Source organism: Eschrichtius robustus, chromosome 3 (assembly GCF_028021215.1).
Source record: "Eschrichtius robustus isolate mEscRob2 chromosome 3, mEscRob2.pri, whole genome shotgun sequence".
Classification (NCBI taxonomy): domain Eukaryota; kingdom Metazoa; phylum Chordata; class Mammalia; order Artiodactyla; family Eschrichtiidae; genus Eschrichtius; species Eschrichtius robustus.
The window spans coordinates 33233887-33255316 of NC_090826.1; the positions used below are offsets into that span (position 1 = coordinate 33233887).

The 21430-nt window shown below is 43.7% G+C and overlaps 1 pseudogene; it reads right to left on the reverse strand.

Annotated features, from left to right (window-relative positions):
* Window positions 1-288: 288 nt before the first annotated feature.
* On the reverse strand, window positions 289-1062 carry LOC137760993 (general transcription factor IIF subunit 2 pseudogene; annotated as a pseudogene).
* Between the last annotated feature and the right edge of the window lie 20368 nt (window positions 1063-21430).

Consider the following 21430-nt stretch of genomic DNA (forward strand, 5'->3'; position numbering starts at 1 on the left):
CGAACCCGTGTCCCCTGCATTAGCAGGCAAATTCTCAACCACTGCACCACCAGGGAAGCCCGACACTTCTCTTTAGACTGAGAGGAGCTGAGCTCTCTGGGGATGCAGCAAAGACGACATTTTCTCAGTTTACATCTTTTTTTATTTCCCTGTTTTACAATCTAAATGTGAATACTTAAAAAGATATTTAACCACCCTAACTCTTAGCAATAATAGCACAGCCTCACATCACTTTTAGCGTCGGAAGATTGTCACACTCATATTGGCGCTTCTTGACAAAGGGCTGTCTCACTCACTCTTGGCCGCTGCCAGATAACACCGGTACTCTGCTTTCAGCTCCCATGTGTTTTTGTGGGGCCCTTTTACATTCCGAACACCGATTTCATTCAAGATTTCCTTCAGGTACACCACAGGTTGCATAGTGATGCCAACCAAGTCCTTTATGTTATAATACTGGTGTTTCTCAAAGGCAGCAAATAGCAAGGTTGAAACTTGATCTTTATCAGCCTTCACTCTCTTTCCATTTTCTTTCTTTTTCTTCTCATATTCAATGTTGTACTGATGATTGGCAACAGGTTTATAATTGGTCGTGACTACCTTCTCCAGTTTCTGTACGGTTCTGGCAGGTTTGGAAGACTCCTCTATTTGCCTTCTCTTCAGCCTCATGTAGTTTTCACTCAGAGCAGGTCTGTATTCTCCCCGATGTACCACCGTTCCTTCCAGGGAGAGCTGATCCGGTGCACGCTCAGTCAGCGCTGTGAGGACCTGCCCTCTGACCCCCTGCAAGACAAGCTGATGCTCCCTTGGAGCGATGACCGGGGCAGGTTGTCCATCTGTACCCCGCATGTCTGTAAGTTCCTTATTCAAAATAAATGAGATTTCAGACTTCCCTTGATTTTTGGCAATCTGCAGCTTCCCTACTTCACCGCTTCCAGAAGCTTCGGACCACTGCTGTGACAGGTATTTAGGAAGCTTCACCAGCCATACCCGCTGGTTCTGTTGGATTCCCTCCAAGCTGAGTGGAATGCTCTGGGGCTTGGGTCTGCTGCCTCTGGAGGCCATGTGCACCTGAGCTGAGGGTGCAGAGGGTGGGCCAGCTAGGGATGAAGAGGGAAGCAGGACACCAAAACCAGCTGCTGGAATCCAGGAACCTAGCGAGGAAATATAAAGCACATGCTGACTTCAGAAATGTTAAAAGATAGAGTCTTAGAATCTAAAGAGTGCTATACAACAATTGTCAAACGATTCATAATAAGGGAAGATGGGAAACCATCATAAAAGTGGGGAGTTTGATAAATAAGCGTGGCACATCCTGAAAATGAAGTACTTCAGCAATTAAAATTACAGGAGCTCCTATCTACTGATGTGAAGAGTTTTCTAAGACACAGCCATCTCCTAAACGCCTTCCCTACAACCCTGTTTCCCCCTGTCCTCCCCTGCTTTATTTTTCTCCAGAGCACCAGTCAATGTGAAATGTCCTGGATAATTTATATTTTATATATTTATTATTTTATCGTATCTCTTCCCCACTAGACTGTAAGCGCCATGAGGGTAGAGTTTGTGGCTTTCAGTGCTGTAGGCGTTTAATAATTTTATTTTATTTTTTTGAAGGAATGAAAGGTCTTATTTGATTGGTTTGTTTGTTGTGAAAAAATGGAGCAGAGGTGGACACCACGCCCCTCGCCCCGCCCAGGTCCCACCGCCCAGAATTCAGATATCCTGCTTTGCCCTCCTGCCTCCACACAAAATAAGAGGCACGGAGGGCCTTGGCTTGGGGGCACATCCTCCCTGCCAACCTGGCCTGAGCACAGGGAGAGACCCTGACACCAGCTGTTGGCAGAGACGTCAAGGCCACAGAGGTTAGCAGGTTCCAGGCCTATATTTTGTTTCTTCTTCTTTTTCCCCAGGCCTATATTTTGAGGTCCAGAGCGCAGGCGTCTGCAACTGACTTGCAGGCAGAGCAATCCTGCCTCACAGCTCCTAAAGCCCACCGTGGATCAAACACCACCACTGTAGCTTCAACAACCTCTGCTCCGCCATATTCTCTCTGACCTAAGTGGGGAAACCTTCCAATTCAAATCCAAATCCATTTAAACCAGCAGGAGCTGAGAGGCTGTATTTCTTAAGATAACCTCTCTGGGTGCCCTCATGCCTAAGGCATAGAGAGCAAAGAGTGAGCATAATTTTACAAAAGGAAGCCGGGAAGGAAGCCCCTTCTACCAGGCTGAGACTCACCAGAGCAGGCAGAGATCTGTGCTGAGCAAGGCTTACAAGGAAGGGTGCTCCCTGATGAGCAGGGCTCACTCAGGCCCCAGGCTGCCTCCCCCTGGAAGGAAGAACCCACTCCCTCCACACAGCTCTATTTATTGCCACCTTTAGGGAGTTCCTTGATGGGATTGGGTTACAACCACCCTGGAAAGCCAATCACCTTGATTCACTTATGGGTTTTTCCCCAAATCTCCTAAAGCATACCCATGAGGGTGGATAGCTTAATGGATTACTTCCTCCACTGAAAGGTGGATAGCTTAATGGATTGTTTCCTCCACTGAACCCATTTTCCTTAATTCTCCAGTGTAGGGTGGGTTCGAGGGAAGGCAGCTTGCTTCAGCATCTTTAGAAAGGCTGGAGATGCAGGTACTCTAAGGAGTTATTCCTAGTCCCTGACCAGCTATTTTGACTCTGAATTAAAATTGCTCTCACCATCTTCTGGCTAAATGCAGAAAGCCCTTATTTCCCCTCCTGATTGCTCCCTTCATCTTAGAACATTCTCTTCCCGTGGGTTCCATGATGCCCCCTGCTTCTGGGTTTCCTCCTGCCTCTCGAACTGCCATTTCCAGTCTCCTCTGTGGACACCTCAGTGTGTCTTGGGCCATAACTGCTGTTCCTTGGTCCCAGGTGCTGTCCCTTCTCACTCTACACACCTTTTGAAGATTATATTTCTGCAGAATCCTCTCAAAAGGGCAACCATAGTTCAGATCTCTCTCCTGAGCTTCTGGCAGACCACCCAAATGCCAACTGATGTCCTGCAATGCACACGATTCCTAATAGGTCAAAACCAGGACCCATCACCTTCTCATGCCTTCTCCCCCGAAACAAACCTGCTCTTCCAGTATTCCCCATCCACCCTGTTTCCTAAACCAGAAACTTGAGTGTTAAGCTTACTTCTCCCCATATCTCGCTCCAGTGAGCCAGCAAGTTCTGCCCATTCTGCCTCCTTAATTCATCTCAAATTGCCCACACTATCCCTATGCCCTGGCCCAGTTGAGGCCACTCTACGACTTTTCTCTCCTGATTCAGTGCAATAGCTTCTTCACTGAATTTGCTTCCTCGGTCACTATATTCCACATGCTGGAGTCAAAGTAGTGTTTCTAAAACATGTTTCTGGTTTGTTTTTTTTTTAATTTTATTTTGGTTGCATCGGGTCTTAGTTGAGGCACACGGGATCTTCGTTGTGGCATGAGGGATCTTTCGTTGCAGTGCGCAGGCTTCTCTCTAGTTGTGGCGCGTGGGCTCTAGAGCGTGCAGGCTCAATAGTTGCAGCGCGTGGGCTTAGTTGCCCTGTGGCGTGTGGGATCTTAGTTCCCTGACCAGGGATCGAACCCACGTCTCCTTCATTGGAAGGCGGATTCTTAACCACTGGAACGCCAGGGAAGTCCCTAAAACATGATTCTAAATATATCTTTCTCGGGCTTCCCTGGTGGCGCAATGCTTAACAATCCGCCTGCCAAGGCAGGGGACACCGGTTCGAGCCCTGATCCGCGAAGATCCCACATGCCACGGAGAAACTAAGCCCGTGCGCCACAACTACTGAAGCCCGCACGCCTAGAGCCCGTGCTCTGTAACGAGAAGCCACTGCAATGAGAAGTCCGCGCTCCGCAACGAAGAGCAGCCCCCGCTCGCCGCGCGCAGCAACGAAGACGCAACACAGCCAAAAATAAATAAATTAATTAGTTAAAAAAAAAAAAGAAATGTCTTTCTCTTTCTTAATAGCCTTCGGAGCCTCCCCACCTGTCACAGAATGAAGTCCATTCTCTTTCCGGTGGCTTACCAAGCCTTTCTAGAAGGGACTGCTGCTCAGCGTCATCTCTTGCAGAAACTCCCTAAAACTCCGCTTGTAAGGAGCTTGTAAACTCAATTAAACCTCCATTGCTCTCTCTCGCCACCAGGTCTTCGTTATTATTTCCTTTCACCGACCTTGCTGCCATAATAACCCCACCCCACTGGCGCAGCTAATTCTTCTTCCCAGCCCCTACTCACGCATAGGCTCCTCCCCGGCCACGTGACCCGCGCGATGCCGTTCTTCTTGCAAGGTCACCTGAGAAGTTTGCTCTCTCTTTCCTGAACCACCAAGTCCGACACAGGTACGCTCCTAGTGCTTGACAGTGTCTCCTCTGTCAGCACTGGGCACATGTTTCCTAAGGACCTTTTGTTTATTTGTGTCCCCATTATATGGTAATCACTTTGTGACAACAGATCGTGTCTGTCTTGTCCCTCACTGAATGCCAGCATAGGAGTTGCTAAATAAAAAGTGGTAGCATGAGTGAAGGATTGATGGAATCCTAAACTGGCATTGCCTTTTTGGAAAACCATTTGGCCGTATGAAACTAGAGCCTAACCCTCACAGATGTCGCCTCTGGACAACGGAAGAAGACAGCATAGTGTAGTGAGGGCTTGAAGCGCATGCTCTGGAGATGGGACGCCCAAGTTCAAACCCTGACCCTGCCACTTACTGGTTGTGTGGCCTTGGGGTGGGGGTGGGGAGGTGTCACTTAACCTCTCCATGCCTCCTCTTCCTCATCGGAAAAATGGGAATAATAATAGTACCTACCTTATAAGGTTGTTATGAGGATTAAATGATTTAGTAAAGTGAGTGACGTAGTAAGGGCTCAGTAAATGTTAGCTTGTTATCCACTGGAGTGTCAGTTCCATAATGGTAAGGGTTTTTGTTTTGTTTACTGCTGTATTATATAAACAGTGTCTGGCATCAAATATGTGCTTAAAAGATATTGTTGATTAAATAGGCAAAATTCATATGAAACTAATTTTATTTCAGCATACTCATAATGGGAGCCATGATTCCAACCCAAGCAGTCTGTTTCAGCATCCAGGTTCCTAACCTCTACTTCTACTGCCTTAAAGAGCTAACTGTAAACATTTTAGGGGAACCAAAGGAGAACATTTTTGTTGTAACCTAGTGGTTGTCAGGTTTTCCTGAGGTAAGCACAAATCATGAAGTAAGACTTAGGCAAGCCTAACTACACAAAAATGAAAATGTCTTTACAGAAGATTCCATAAACTAAAAGGCAAATGACAGACTGTAAAGAAATAGGTGCAACATCTAAAACCCACAAAGGATTAATAACTGGATTATATATAAAGGTCCTAACAATCAACAAGGACATTATTCTGTGAGGGTGTTTTGGGGTGAGGTTAGCATTTAAATAGGTGGACTTTTGTTAAAGCAGATTGCCCTCCGTAGTGTGAATGGGCCTCGACTTATCAGCTGAAGGTCTGAATGGAACAGAAGACTGGCCTCCTCCAGGCAAGAGAGAATTCTCCAGCAAATGGCCTCCAGACTCAAACTAGAACATCAGCTCGCCTGGGTCTCCAGCCTGTGGGCCCACACTGCAGTTTTTGGATTTGCCAGCCTCCATAATTGTATGAACCAACTCCTTATAATAAATTCCTATATAGTAAGTATCACATTAATATATTATTTTAATTAAACATGTTATAAATGTTATCTAAATATATAATATATTATGACTATACATATACTATAATAATATGTTATCACTAATATATTATTATAATATAATTAACATAAATTTATATAATCTATATCTATCTATATCCATATCTATCTATATCTCCTATTGGTTCTGTTTCTCTGGAGAATGCTAATTAATACAGCCTATTAAGAGTTCAGGGAAAGGTGCATGCACACACATATACATACATATATAAGGTAACAGCACAGAATACACTGATAAAGCAGAAGTTCTGGTCCCAGGTGGGAGGCTTAATAATACTATAGCCTCCCTCTTCTGCCCTGAATCATAGAAAAGAAAGAAAAAATATTTTAATAAGTCTATTACAATGCTAGTAACCAACAAACGTTTCTTCCAGTGGACCAGAAACTGTTAGGAATCCCTGAAAACCATAACTAGGTTAGTTAACAGGACATGTCAGTGACAAAAATGAGTGCACAAGAATCCTAAACATTTGATGAATTCTGAAATCATAGACGGGAGAGACACAACAGAGACAGAAGAGCCCAAGGAAACAGAGCAAGCAGAATAGGACTTCAGAAAAATTAGTATTCTCAGAGATGAAAGAGGTTATAGCATCATAGACATTAATCAGCTAAAGAGCTTGGAGATCAAAAACTTAATCTGAAATAAAATATTCACTAGAAGAGGCCCTATAGCACCATGGATGCAGGTGAAGATGAGATCAGTCAGCTGGAAGATTAAGCTGAGGAATTCTTTCAAAAGATATCCCCCAAACACAAAGATATAAAATGTTTTAAAGAAAAGTTAAGAGACAGGTCCAGAAGTTTCAACACCCGTCAAATGAGAATTCCAGAAGAAGAGAAGATACTGGAGAAGAGAGACCCTCTCAAGCAATTCTGAAAGGGATTTCCCAGAACTGATGAAACCCTCAAATGGAAAGACCTCACCAAGGACTTGGCAGAATAAACTGAAAAAGGGATATTGTAATGAAATTTCAGAAACCAAGGGTTAAGAAAAAAAATCTTAAAAGCACAAAGAAAACAGATTCCCTATCAATGGAGTATGCATCATGTTGACTCCAGAGTTCAGATGAAAATTTACAATACTCATTCTAAAAATACAGTGAAGCAATAGCTTCAAATTTCTGAGAGAAAATAACGTGGAACCTAAAATTCTAAACTCAACCAAATTCTCGTTCTGGTGCGGGGGCTTGTCCCCTTGTGCTCCCATCCCACTTCCCAGTGTAGTCGTTTAATGGAAAGAGCACAGAACCAGGTGCCAGGATTCTGGTCTTGGTATTGTTACTCAAGGCTGTGTGCCCTGGGCAAGTGTCTTTGCCTCTCTGGGCATAGTTTCTGCTTCCCTAAAATGGAGGTAACATCCCTGTCTGGTGAACGTCTAATGAGACAAACAGTGAGAAACGTGTGGGAGCGTCTAATGCAATGACTAGTGGGAGGCTCTAAATCCTCCCTGACCCGTCCCCATCCCCCTGCTCCAGGTCCTTCTTCCCCCAGTGCCCATACCCCAGTGCCGTTTGAGCTCAGTTATTGCTTGGTGAACCGGTCAGCATTAGTGTTTCTTCATGTTCAGTCCTTTTCTGCACATATGCAGCGGGCTTTTCAATGGTGGGAAGATAAGAGGCTTCTTGCAGGTTCTAACAACGGCTAGACAGGGATAGAAGGTGCCTTTCAAGGCTGGAGAGTGGGCACCTCCATTGCCTCTATCCAGGGTGGGCCCTAATGACCAGAGGGGCCCCCTCCACACGCTGGAGAGCCCTGCACTTTGACCCACTCCCTGGTCAGCCTGGGATTGTTTTTATGAGCTCTGGATTGGATTCTACCCAAACTATGCCCCTAACTAACTGTTGGGTGACTTTGGACAACCCTCTGGGCCTTTGTTTCTTAATTTATAAGATGGAGAAAGCTGTACTCATGGATCTCAAAGGTATCTTCCAAGTCAAAATGTCAGAGAATTTTGGACTCTCTGTTGATGGAATCTGAGTCATAATGTCATCAAGCAAAGAAAGAATGCCGAACACTGAGCCCATCACTTCTCAGCGGAGAGCCATGAAGAAGAAGCTGCCCTGTCTCATTCCTCCTCAGCCTCCTCTTCATCATCCTTGTCCCCTTGCCCCAGCTCAGCTTTCAGCTCACTTCCTTCCTCCTGTCCTGCCTCTTGTCCCTAAGACTTCCCTGTCTCTTCACCCTGTGCCTGCCTCAGTCACCAGCTACTCAGACCAAACTGGTCCTCTTCCTACCACATGTGCAGACTGTCTCCCTCCTCTTACCAGTTTTGCCCCTTCCCACCTCCCTGCCTGGGTCACCTCTACCCTGGCCTGTCGCCCTGCTCCTCCTACCACCTGCCTTCCTCCTCTCCCTCTCCCTTTCATTCGCCGCCCCTTCCGCCTTGCTCCCCTCTTCTCCCACACTCCTCCCTTGACCCCTGCCCCTCCTCCGCACCTTGCTTCTTCCCCAACCTGCATGGGCCTTGGGCCCAGATAAGCCGCCCCTGCTCCTGCTAGGACATCTGCCCCAACCAGCCCTCACCAGGCCCGATGATTCCATCATGGGGCCTTGTGTCCCTACCAGTGGGGCACCTTGCCCATCCCAGAACTCCTGGGAATGTGGTACGCAGCATCCTGGTGACCTGGTGGACATGGGGGATACTGGAAGATGACCAGCAGGCATACAACCTGGAGGGGCACCTCCCTCAGGTAAGGGTCTCTTTCTCAAGATGGAGTTCTCAGCTACTCCCATGTCTTGGTTATCTTGCTGCCTGAGTTTAGCGTATGTCTCCATTCCCATTCCTTACATCAAATATAAATGGAGATCGTATTATTTTTATATAAGAGACTCCACAGGGAGTAAAGCTTAGGGAAAACTGCAAGTGGACTCTGAATTCTAACCCATGTGCATCTCAACACAGATGTCATGGACACTGATACACATGCAGACACACGCTGTCCTGCGCTAACAGTTCCCAGTCGCCATAACCCTGTACAAAGATCAGCTCGGTAGCACGAGGCAGCTTTGGCCTGAGGATGGTGTGAATGGAATTCTCCTGAGACATTGTGTTCTCCCGGCCCTTTTATACAGTCCAAAACTCTTGGTTTGGAGCTCTCGGTTTGCTTCTATAACATGTCGATCAGTTGAGGTCCATTTGGCCACAGTTCATAACATGCTTTTATCATCAGCCTGTGCAAGGTCCCTTTCTTGTTCATTTAGATACTCCCTTTTATGCCCATTTCTCACTTCTACTCCCCTTATTTAAAAAAAAAAAAACTCTCAAAATATTTTGACGTGTATGTGTGTGTATTCTTGCAAAATAGGTGGTATTATTTTGTGAGCTGTACTTTTTTTTAAAAGATTTTTTTGATGCAGACCATTTTTTAAAGTCTTTGTTGAACTTGTTACAGTATTGCTTCTGTTTTGTCTTGGGTATTTGGCTGTAGGCATGTAGGATCTTAGCTCCCCAACCAGGGATCAAATCCATACACCCTGCACTGGAAGGCAAAGTCTTAACCACTGGACTGCCAGGGAAGTCCCTGTGAGCTGTACTTTTAATTTTCATACATGGTATTATATGCTAGACTTTATTCTGTTTACTGCCTTTTCACCCAGCACTCTATTTTTAAGATCTATCTATGTGTGTGTATGTCATCTGTGCTTCTAACTTGTGCACTGTATCCCGCTGAGTGTCTCCTCCATGTTATACTCATCCATTTCCCCAGACAAATGGATACCTAGATTACCTCTAACTCTCCACCATGGCGGACAATTCCAAAACGACCATCCTTACACACGCTCACTTTTTTCTTTCTTTTTTTATTGAAGTATAGTTGATTTACAATGTAGTGTTAATTTCCGCTGTACAGCAAAGTGATTCAGTTATACATATATATATACATTCTTTTTTATGTTCTTTTCCATTATGGTTTATCTCAGGATATTGAATATAGTTCCCTGTGCTATACAGTAGGACCTTGTTATTTATCCATTCTATATATACTAGTTTGCATCTGCTAACCCCCAACTCCCACTCCATCCCTCCCCCACCTCTCCTCCCCCTTGGCAACGCCGTGTTTATTCTCTATGTCTGTGAGTCTGTTTCTGTTTCATAGATAAGTTCATTTGTGTCATATTTTAAATTCCACATATAAGTGATATCATATGATATTTGTCTTTCTTACTTCACTTAGTATGATAATCTTTAGGTCCATCCATGTTGCTACAAGTGGCATTATTTCATTCTTTTTTATGGCTGAGTAATATTCCATTGTATATATGTACCACATCTTCTTTATCCATTCATTTGTCGATGGACATTTAGGTTGTTTCCATGTCTTGGCTATTTGTGAATAGTGCTGCTATGAACATCGGGGTCATGCCCAATTTTGATACCATGTGGGAGCTCGCTGGGATGGGTGCCCAGCACTGAGTTAAAAGGTGCTCTAGTCAATCTTCCATTATTCACATTAAGTGTTCTTGTTAGGAGGAGAAATAGTTCATTGTATACATATATTCGTAAGGCAAGTTCAGTAAACCCCCTCTGGGCCATTGATATGCCTGAGACCTAGGAACTGAAATTCTCAAACTCACAAGATTTCTTTTGGTTTTGCTGAGGTGAAGACTTTTACAACCAGCCTATATTTTACAGATTTGTGGAGTTTTGAGGCAAGTACACACATACAAATCAAGACTGTGGGCTCTCCGCTCGACCACCAGCACCAGCAAACATTAGCTACTGGGTCACTACCCATCATTAGGCCTCATTTATAAAGGAGCTGCATGCCAGACTTCTGCAACTCCTTTACAATTTGTTCTCATAATTGTTAGTGTTACCATTCACAGTTGTTACTGTTATATGTCAATCCATGATGCCTCCCACTTTCAGACGCTGTCAGGATCTTTAGTGAGTTCCTTTTCTTTAGGCAAGTTGCGCCTCCTGCATCCCTTATCCCTGCCTGGTGGGCTGGCCAGTCTTGAAGGGCATCTCCCTTTGTCATTGTCCCCTCACACCACCTGTGCTTATGACCAAACCATGAAAGATGCAGGACCAGTGGTGGCTGAGCTAGAGAAGAATGCAGGGGCCTATCCCCCCCAGAGAGAACATGATTGGACTTTCCTGGGCTTCCTTCCAGGCCCACCATCTCATCTGTTTCCCAGGAATAATCCAGAATAATCCTCTATGACCTCTAAGGCTTTTCCGCTCTGAGAATCCACCTCCTGCAGGAAGAGGGAGGTTTCCAGTGTTTGGATCAAAGCTGTGATTTTCTCAAAAGGCCTTTATCCTGGAATTTACAAGGTAGCAGGGTTTGGAAGGCAATGGTGTTCTACATCCTACACAAGCACAGGTATCTGATTTATAGATGATATTTTTAAAATAAACACTACTGAGGTATAATTTACATAAAATAAAATGCATCCTCAACATGATTAATATAATCAACGCTGGTGTATGTTACATATAAAAGTTGTTACAAGAGCAAATCCTGAGTTCTCATCACAAGGAAAAAATATTTTTTTCTTTTTCTTTTATTTTTGTATCTATATGAGATGATGAATGCTCATTAAACTCACTGTGGTGATCAGAACAAAACGTCTATTTTAAGGGTACAGTTGGATGCATTTTGATAAATACATACACCTATGTAACCACTACCACAATCCAGATACATTTAGAATGTTTCTATCATCTCCCCCAAATTCCTCTGTGATCCTTTGCAGTCAATACCATCCACCCCAAATCCTCAAGCAACACTGATTGACATTTTTCCCTATAAATGAGTCTGATGTGGTCTAGAATTTCGTATGACAGTATTTACTCTTGTGTCTGGTTTCTTTAGTTCAACGTGCCGTTTTTGCCATACGTCTGTGCTGTTGCCTATATCAGTAGTTCACTCTATTTAGTGCTGAGTGGTATCCCATTACACTAATCTTCCACAAATTACTTTTCTATTGCACCTGTTGCAACAGTTATCAATTTGCTGCCTGTCAACTCCAAACCTACCCGTCAATACCTGCTCTGGGATAGTTGGAGAGCCCCCTTTTCGCGTTTCTCCTTTGCAGTGAGTACAATATTAAGCTGTGTCAGTAGATGGAGCTGTGGAGGGACACTGCAGGAAGAAGAAACTTTTCCGGGATCCAGTGTGCTTCTGTTTGCTTCTCTACCTCCACCTGCACTGCTGCCAGAGGCATGTCCATGGGAGCATCCATTAATGTTATGTCCCAGCTGTGTGTCCAGAACATGCCTGTGAGCTCACAGCCCCAGGCCTAGCCCCATGTCCACCTCGCTGGAGCTTCCCATGGCGGACTCTGTGCACCTCGGGCACCATCCTGCTGATGAGCAGGTCTCTGATTTCCCGGTGCACCAACCTGCCAGCCTCCACCACCAGCTCCCTGGAAGGCTGTTTCCAGTGCCCCTCCAGACATGGGCACACGCATCCTAGGACTTCATCACTCAGCCTGCAAGTAGGTTCCTGACTCAGACTCTCCCAAGGTGCTCCCTGCCAGCCAGTACCCCAGAGGGATGTTTCCTAATTGCCTGGAGGCTATGGACCAGGACTGGTTTGGGCTCCCGGGGCACCTCACATCGCATTACAAATTTTTCAACAAGGTTTGAATTCCTGATTGAAGGAGAGGGCCCCTTCCAATTTGTTCTTCCCTTGGACACTCCCTCAGCTTTAGAACATTCTATAGATTTCTCTTTAAACCTTCTACAGTGGTAGAGTTAATAATTTTTAACATTAAAATTTCCTTGTTCACTGGACAGCTACATGTAAAAGAATGAAATTAGAACACTCCCTAACACCATACACAAAAATAAACTCAAAATGGATTAAAGACCTAAATATAAGGCCAGACACTATAAAACTCTTAGAGGAAAACATAGGCAGAACACTCTATGACATAAATCACAGCAAGATCCTTTTTGACCCACCTCCTAGAGAAATGGAAATAAAAACAAAAATTAACAAATGGGACCTAATGAAACTTAAAAACTTTTGCACGGCAAAGGAAAACATAAACAAGATGAAAAGACAACCCTCAGAATGGGAGAAAATGTTTGCCAATGAAGCAACTGACAAAGGATTAATCTCCAAAATTTACAAACAGCTCATGCAGCTCCGTATCAAAAAAAGAAAAAAACCCAATCCAAAAATGGGCAGAAGACCTAAACAGACATTTCTCCAAAGAAGATATACAGGTTGCCAACAAACACATGAAAGGACGCTCAACATCACTAATCATTAGAGAAATGCAAATCAAAACTACAATAAGGTATCACCTCACACCAGTCAGAATGGCCATCATCAAAAGTCTACAAACAATAAATGCTGGAGAGGGTGTGGAGAAAAGGGAACCCTCTTGCACTGTTAGTGGGAATGTAAATTGATACAGCCACTATGGAGAACAGTATGGAGGGTCCTTAAAAAACTAAAAATAGAACTACCATATGACCCAGCAATCCCACTACTGGGCATATACCCTGAGAAAAACTATAATTCAAAAAGAGTCATGTACCACAATGTTCATTGCAGCTCTATTTACAATAGCCAGGACATGGAAGCAACCTAAGTGTCCATCGGCAGATGTATGGATAAAGAAGATGTGGTACATATATAAAATGGAATATTACTCAGCCATAAAAAGAAATGAAATTGAGTTATTTGTAGTGAGGTGGATGGACCTAGAGTCTGTCATACAGAGTGAAGTAAGTCAGAAATAGAAAAACAAATACCGTATGCTAACACATATATATGGAATCTAAAAAAAAGATGGTTCTGAAGAACGTAGGGGCAGGACAGGAATAAAGACGCAGACGTAGAGAATGGACTTGAGGACACAGGGAGTGGGAAGGGTAAGCTGGGACGAAGTGAGAGAGTGGCATGGACATATATACACTACCAAATGTAAAATAGATAGCTAATGGGAAGCAGCCGCATAGCACAGGGAGATCAGCTCGGTGCTTTGTGACCACCTAGGGGGTGGATAGGGAGGGTGGGAGGGAGACGCAAGAGGGAGGAGACATATGTATATGTATAGCTGATTCACTTTGTTATAAAGCAGAAACTAACACACCATTGTAAAAAAAATAAAATTTCCTTGTTCAAATTACTGTGTGGTTTCTATATTTTGATCGACCCCTGACAGATGCATTAGACATTTGTATTGTTTCCAATTTGGGGCTATTATGAATAAAACTGCCATGAGCATTTTTGTCTTTGGGTGGACATAGGCTTTCATTTTTCCTGATAAACAGCTAGAAGTGGAATTGCTGGGTCTTGGGGTAAGTGTATGAGAAATTTTTAAGAAATTGCCAAACTGTTTTCCAAAGTGATTATACTATTTTATATTTCCATCAAATTGGCAATTGTATATCTTCTTCTGTGACACATCTGTTTAAGTCTTTTGCCCATTTTTACTTTGTCTTATTAAGTCATCATCTTATGAGTCATAATGGTATCTTTCAGAGAGAAGAAATTTTAACTTTGATGAAATCCAATTTATCTTTTTATTTTTATTTTAGGGCTAGTGCTTTTTATGTTCTAGGAAATCACTGCCTACCATAATGTTGTGAAGATTTTTTTCCTCTATTTTCTTGTAGAAGTTTTTAAATTTTAACTTTTTTATTTAGGGCTATGATCCATTTTGAGTTAATTTTTGTGTATAATGTGAAGTAAAGGTCGCGGTTCATATTTTTCCACTGAAATGTCCAGTTGTTGCAGCACCACTTGTTGAAAAGATTATTGAATGACATTGGCACCTTTGTCAAAAATTAATTATTTCTGCAGTGTTCTGTTCCACTGATCTATCCTTATGCCAATACCATTGTTACTTTATAGTCAGTCTTGCAATCAGGTAATATAAGTCTTTCAACTTGGTTCTTCCTTTTCAACATTGCTTTAGCTATTCAATGTTCTTTGCATTTCCAACTAAATTTTAGTATCGGCATGCCAATTTCTTCAAGAAGCCTGCTGGGATTTTTACTGAAAGTGCATTGAGTCTAAAGGGAAATTTGGAAAGAACTGACAGTTTAACAATATTGTGCCCTCCAATCCATGAACAGGGTATGGTTAACTCTCCATATGTTCAGGTCTTTAATTTCTGTCACACTGCATCTCTCTGCCCATCCTTCTGCAATTACATCTCCCTTTGACCACGGCTGGGAAGTTTTCCACTTTTAAAGACCCAGATCATTAGATTGGGCCCACTCACATAATGCAGGATAATCTCCCTGTCTCAAAGCCCTAAATTTAGTCATATCTGCAAAGTCCCTTTTGCCATGTAAATTAACATATTCACATGTTCTGGGCATTAGGGTGTGGGCATCTTCAGGGACTTCATTATTCTGCCTGCCACCCTTCACCGCAAATAATGCTACGATGAATATCCCTTGTACGTGTCCTTTTAATAGATCGACATACACATGTATAGGTCATAGGGTCTGCACATAATTAGACCAGGTAATGTCAGCTTCCTTCCAAAATGGCTACACCTATTGTACCTCCATGTCCTTGTCATCACTTGGCATTATCCAGTTTTCTAATGTTTGCCCATCAATCATAAGTATAAAGTAATATCTCATTACGGCTTTAATTTGTATTTCTCTGATTATAATGATTCTGGGGCTATTTTCATATACTTACTAACTTTTGGAGTTTGCCTGTTCATTTCCTTTGCCCATTTTCCATTGTTTTCTTTTTATCGTCGATTTGTAGAACTTCCTTTTATATTCTAGCTATTAATTCCTTGCCATTTTTGACATTGTAAATCACTATTCTGTAATCTGGTTATTCACTTCTGTCCATAATGCCGTTCATTAAATAGAAATCCTTACTTTTAATGTAATCACATTACACAGTTTGTAATGTATGATTTGTGCTTTTGAAATATTAAAAGTTCTTCCTTGTCCTTAGTTCACAGAACTATTTCTTTTACATTTTTCTTTTATTTATTTATTTATTTATTTATGGCTGCACCGCTCAGCATGCAGGATCTTAGTTCCCTGACCAGGGATTGAACCCATGCCCCCTGCATTGGGAGCTTGGAGTCTTAACCACTGGACCGCCAGGGAAGTCCCTACATTTTTCTCTTATTAACTTTACATTTTAGGGACTTCACTGGTGCCGCAGTGGATAGGACTCTGTGCTCCAAGGCAGGGGGCCCAGGTTCAATCCCTGGTCAGGGAACTAGATTCCACATGCATGCCGCAACTAAGAGTTCACATGCCACAAATGCGGAGCCCACGTGCTGCAACTAAGGAGCCGCAAGCCACCACCAAGGACCCCATGAGCCGCAACTAAGGAGCCTGCCTGCTGCAACTAAGACCCCGTACAACCAAATAAATAAATATTAAAAAACAAACAAAAAACTACTATGCCTTATCCCTTAAAAAAAAAAACTTTATATTTACCTTTCAATCTTGGGTCTAAGATAAACCATCTAAGGCTTATCTTTGCATCTTGGTGTAGGAGCGTGTATGATCAGGCCACTCAAGATGGCTGTTCTCTCTCTCTTTTTTTTTTTTGGCTGCACTGCACGGCTTGGGGGATTTTAGTTCCCCTACTGGGGATTGAACCTGCGCCCTTGGCAGGAAAGCACAGAGTCCTAACCACTGGACCGCCAGGGAATTCCCTCAAGATGGCTGTTCTCTTGCTCTCTGTACATCCCCTGCTCAACCAGTCCCTGTTCACGTGACTATCCAATCCACTTAATAGTAGGGCTTAATCAGTAACTGCCTACCTGCTTGTCCCTTGCTCCAGCCACTGGTTTCCCTGGTAACTGATGAGCCAACCTGACATCAATTCCCCCTGTAAATGGTAGCCTCCCTCTTTCCTGAGTAGCGAAGGTTGTTGCCATGCCCTGCCTGCGTGCCTGCCATAGTGGGGTGTTGCTCCAGGACTTTTTGCTTCGGACGTGTAAGATTCCCCTCCAATAAGCTATTGATGTCTCTGTCGCTGTCTCCAGGCTCTTCTTCCATCTCAAGGCTAAACAATTACAAGCCTTACAGGCCTGTGGGGCGTAGCCCAACAGTTGGTGAACCAGTCAGGAAGCTGATGAAACCCGTGAGTGCCGGCATGTCGGGAAGTAGGATGGGGAATGGGACATTGGGGGGGTGATGCTGGTGGCCGTCCACTAGCACGTGGGGCCCTGTGGCAGCTGACTACCATGAGAGATGTCTTTTTCTTCCATTATGTTGATGATACTCTGTTAACCTCAGAGTCTCTTTCCAGTTTAAAAGTAGCAGCCCCATGCTTGTGACTCATCTGACTTCACAGGGATGGCTGGTGAATACAGACAAAACACAGGACCTGGATTATCTACAAAATACAAGCATAACCCTGACCCACCACCCCTAAACAACTACAGACACAGGCTTTAGGGATATTAACTCAGGGACAGGCTTGTGAATTGGACATGGCCAGTTACTCAGAAGGGTTTGGTAAAGGCCTGTGGCAACGGCAAAATAACGAGAGTACCCTTGGACTTCTGGTCCCAGCTGTGGAAGGGGGCGGAGCAACCATATAGTGTGATGGGACAACAGCTATGTTCAGTCCACAGTGTGTTACAACAGGTGGAGGACATTATAAAAAGCCTACCCAAGTCTTTGAACGATGCAAAAATAAAAACCTGTTCCGGGTCTAGAACAGCTGTGTGTGACATATGGGATTCCCCATGGACATCGATAGCAACCAAAGATCTCATTTTCCTGGCCATGAAGTTCAGGAATGGGCCGATAAAAATGACATACACTAGCATTTCCACCTACCTTACAAGCCCACTGCTGCCAGGCTAATTGACTACTTAAAGCAACAATTGAGACGGGAACCCCGCTCTCAACATGTGGACCAGGAGGCTAACTCAAGTCCTACGAACGATAACTTAACAACCCAGGAGCAATCATTCCAGTGCCCAAGCCATGTTAACCCAGAGGCAACTACTCAACACCATCTGAGTTCAACTGCTGACCGCCGAAGGACTGAAGGACCATTGCCAGCTGTTGGTCAGGACAATAACTCGCTTTTGCCCTTATCACAGGATCTACCCATAGTGCGGGAATACGTTATAAAATGGCCCTGGGACTGGCAGGTAAGCCCCTGGTGGTTTGGGTTTGCTGCCCCGTGGGGAACAGGATTAGAAAGGGACTTACAGATTTCAGCTGTCTTCTACCCGGCCCCACCTAAAACTACTAAGGCAATTAACCCAGGCCCCCTACTAGAGAAAGACATCATTATATTAACCCTGCGGTTCGTTGTTATACCACCTCTCCAGTACTCGGCACTGGCTATGGGGACAGAGGGTGGACAGGTGATATGGCAGGCCAGGACAGAATCCACAGGCAGGGGTGGTATTATCTCAGAATGCTGTTACTGCTTTTATTTTGCGTAACGGTCATGATCTCCCCTGTACGGTGACTGTTAAACATCTCACATTTCGTCCTAGCCTGAGTGGAGGGAATCAGTTCACGGACTGGCTGACAACCCATGTAGGGACAACTGAAGACTCTCGCCTTCCTCCTGTCTTGCATGCTAAGTGCCTGGCTCCAAAATCGCCCACCTCTTGGCGAATCCCTTTCTTTTTATGGCCACATGATGCACCGCGTGGCATGCGAGATCTTAGTTCCCTGACCAGGGATTGAACCTGCGTCCCTCTGCAGTGGAAGCACAGAGTCTTAACCACTGGACCGCCGGGGAAGTCCTGCAAATCCCTGTTTTTAGTGTAGTAGGTATCTTACACCTGATGCTCTCTAGCTGCTGCCATCTGTATCGCATTTGTGGTACCTGGTTGCAGTGCACCTCTACATACCTGGCCCCAGGGATATCATGGAAGAGGGGTGGACCAAGATTGTAAGGGTCGTGCAGGGTATATAGAGGTGGAGTGTATAGTCAGGCCACCAGTGGCTGTTATCTTGCTCTCTGTACATCCCCTGCTCAACCAGGGCCTGCTTCACTCACATAACTATCCAATCCTCTTAATTATAGGGCTTAGTAACTGCCCATGTGCTTGCCTCCTGCCCCAGCCACTGGTTTCCCTGGTAACTGATGAGCCAACCTGACATCAATTCCCCCGTAAATGGTAGCCTCCGTCTCCTCCCAAGTAGCGAAGATTGCTGCCATGTCCTGCCTGTCATATACAATGGGGTGTCACTCCAGGACCTTTTGCTTTGGACGTGTAAGATCCCCTGTCCAATAAACTGTTGATGACTCTAGCACTGTCTCCAGGCTCTTCTTCCCTCTGAAGGCTAGGCAACTACAAGGCTTGAAAGTCTGTGGTGTGCAGCCCAACAGTAGGGATTTTTTTTGTCCAGATAGTGAACCAGTTTTCCTAATACATATTTTAAACAATCCACTTTTCCCCATTGTTTTAAGGTGCCCCTCTTGTCATATGTTAATTTCCCAGATATACACATGCCAATCTTTGAGTTTTCTCTTCTTTGAACAGAAGTTGATCTAACCATTCATAGACTTATATTATTGCACATAAGTTGTAGAGTAAGTTTAGTTAACATATCAGCTGAAATTTTTAGATTATGTTGAATTTACAGATTAACTTGGAGAGTTAATATCTTCATATTAAACTGCCTCATCCAAGAATAGGGAATGTCTCTTCATTTATTCAGATCAACAACTCTTAGAGTTTGAAAATTCTCTCCATAGAGGTCTTACATATTCTTAAGTAGTCATTACTTAATAATTTAAATTGCTATTGTGGATAATATCTCATGTTTGCTGGTTATAGCTGTCACAGAAAAATGCAACTGATTTTTATAGAGTGATCTTGTATCCAGCAACTTTTCTGAATGCTCTCATTAGTTCTAACAATTTTTTCTTAATTAGGTAGTAATCAGATTATCTATAAATGATAGCTTTATCCCTTTTTCAATCCTTTGCCTCTTTTTTTGTCTTTGTGGCTTTGTACAGGATTCCTAGAACTATTTTAAATGGTAATAATGATAATGGGCCGCCTTGTATTGATATTTTTTTCCCCTAAATATGATATGCCTAGGTATAAGCTTATTGGTATTTATCCTAATTGATGTTCTCTGAGCTTCCTAGATCTATGGTTTGGTGTCACTAAGTTTGGAAAATTCTTGGCCATTACAAATTTCAAATATTTCTGCTCCACTTCTTCTCCTTCTGGTATTCCCAATATGTACATGGTACACCTTTTTAGAAATTCACAATAGTTCTTGGATGTTCCAGTCTGTTATTTTCACTTTTTTTTTTTTCTTCCAGTATGGGAAGTTTCTATTGCCTTATCTTCAAGCTCACTAGTTCTTTCCTTGACCATGTCCCATTTAATGATGAGACTATCAAGGGCGTTCTTCATTTCTGCTAGTTTATTTTTATTTTTACCATGTTTTTTGTTTTTAGAGGTTTCCTCTCTATGCTTGCATTACTCACCTGTTCTTGCATGTTGTCTTTTTCATTAGATGCCTTAATATATTAACAATAGCTATTAACCATAGCTATTTTAAATTGTCTGCCTGATAACTCCCCATTGTGTATAATATCTGATTCTGGTTCTGCAGCTTTTTCTTTTCAGGCTGGGTTTTTTCCTTGCCTTTAGTATGTCTAATATTTTGTTGAAACCTGGACATCATGTATTGGGTAACAGGAACCAAGGTAAACAGGCCTTAATGTGTGATTTTTTGTTAGTCTGGCTAGGAGCTGGGCTGTATTTAGTGTAACTATATGTGTCATAGATTTCAAATTTCCTCTGGTGACCTTATTTTTATCTCCCCTCTTTTTTTAAAATAAATTTATCTTTATTTTATTTATTTTTGGCTGCATTGGGTCTTTGTTGCCACACGCGGGTTTTCTCTAGTTGCGGCAAGCAGGGGCTACTCTTTGTTGCGATACATGGGCTTCTCATTGTGGTGGCTTCTCTTGTTGTGGAGCAGGGCCTCTAGGTGCGTGGGCTTCAGTAGTTGTGGCTCAAGGGCTCTAGAGCGCAGGCTCAGTAGTTGTGGTGCACGGGCTTAGTTACTCTGCGGCATGCAGGATCTTCCCGGATCAGAGCTCGAACCCGTGTCCCCGGCATTGATAGGCGGATTCTTAACCACTGTGCCACCAGGGAAGCCCCTTTATCTCCACCTCTTGATTTGGGGCTTCCCTAAGAGGCTGTGTCTGGGGCTTCTCTCAGAGGCTGTGTCTTACAGCTATTTCAACTGTAAGCCACTAGGTCCCTGTTCATATGGGGATAAGTTGTGGGGCAGAGGAAGCATTCTGTAATATGATTGCACCTCATGCTTTTAATGGGTCTATTTCCCTGTGTTGTGATTTTTTTCACAAGCGTTTCTTAGCTTTTCCTCTCCCCTTAGGTGAGACAGGAAATCTAGAGGGCCCTAGACTGGGGAAAATGCCCTTCTCCAGGGTAGGGTGGGCTCTGGTTAAGTGTTTTCCCTGGAGAGTAGGCTTTTGTCATGGAGGAGGCTCTGGATGTTTTTCAGAACTTTTCTCTTCCCCTCCCCCTGATAAAATCACTAGATCTTTCTCAGGTCTTTACTGTAGGTGCCTAGAGAAAAAGTCCATAAAAATATGCACCCTTCCCAGCCTCCAGTTGTTTGTCATTCTCCAACTAGTCCACACTCAGCCTCCAGCAATTAGTTAATATTAACATTTAAGTGCTCCATCAGTTTTTGGCTCCAGTGGGCTCTCCTGGTAAGCATATACTAGCTCTAATTCTCTG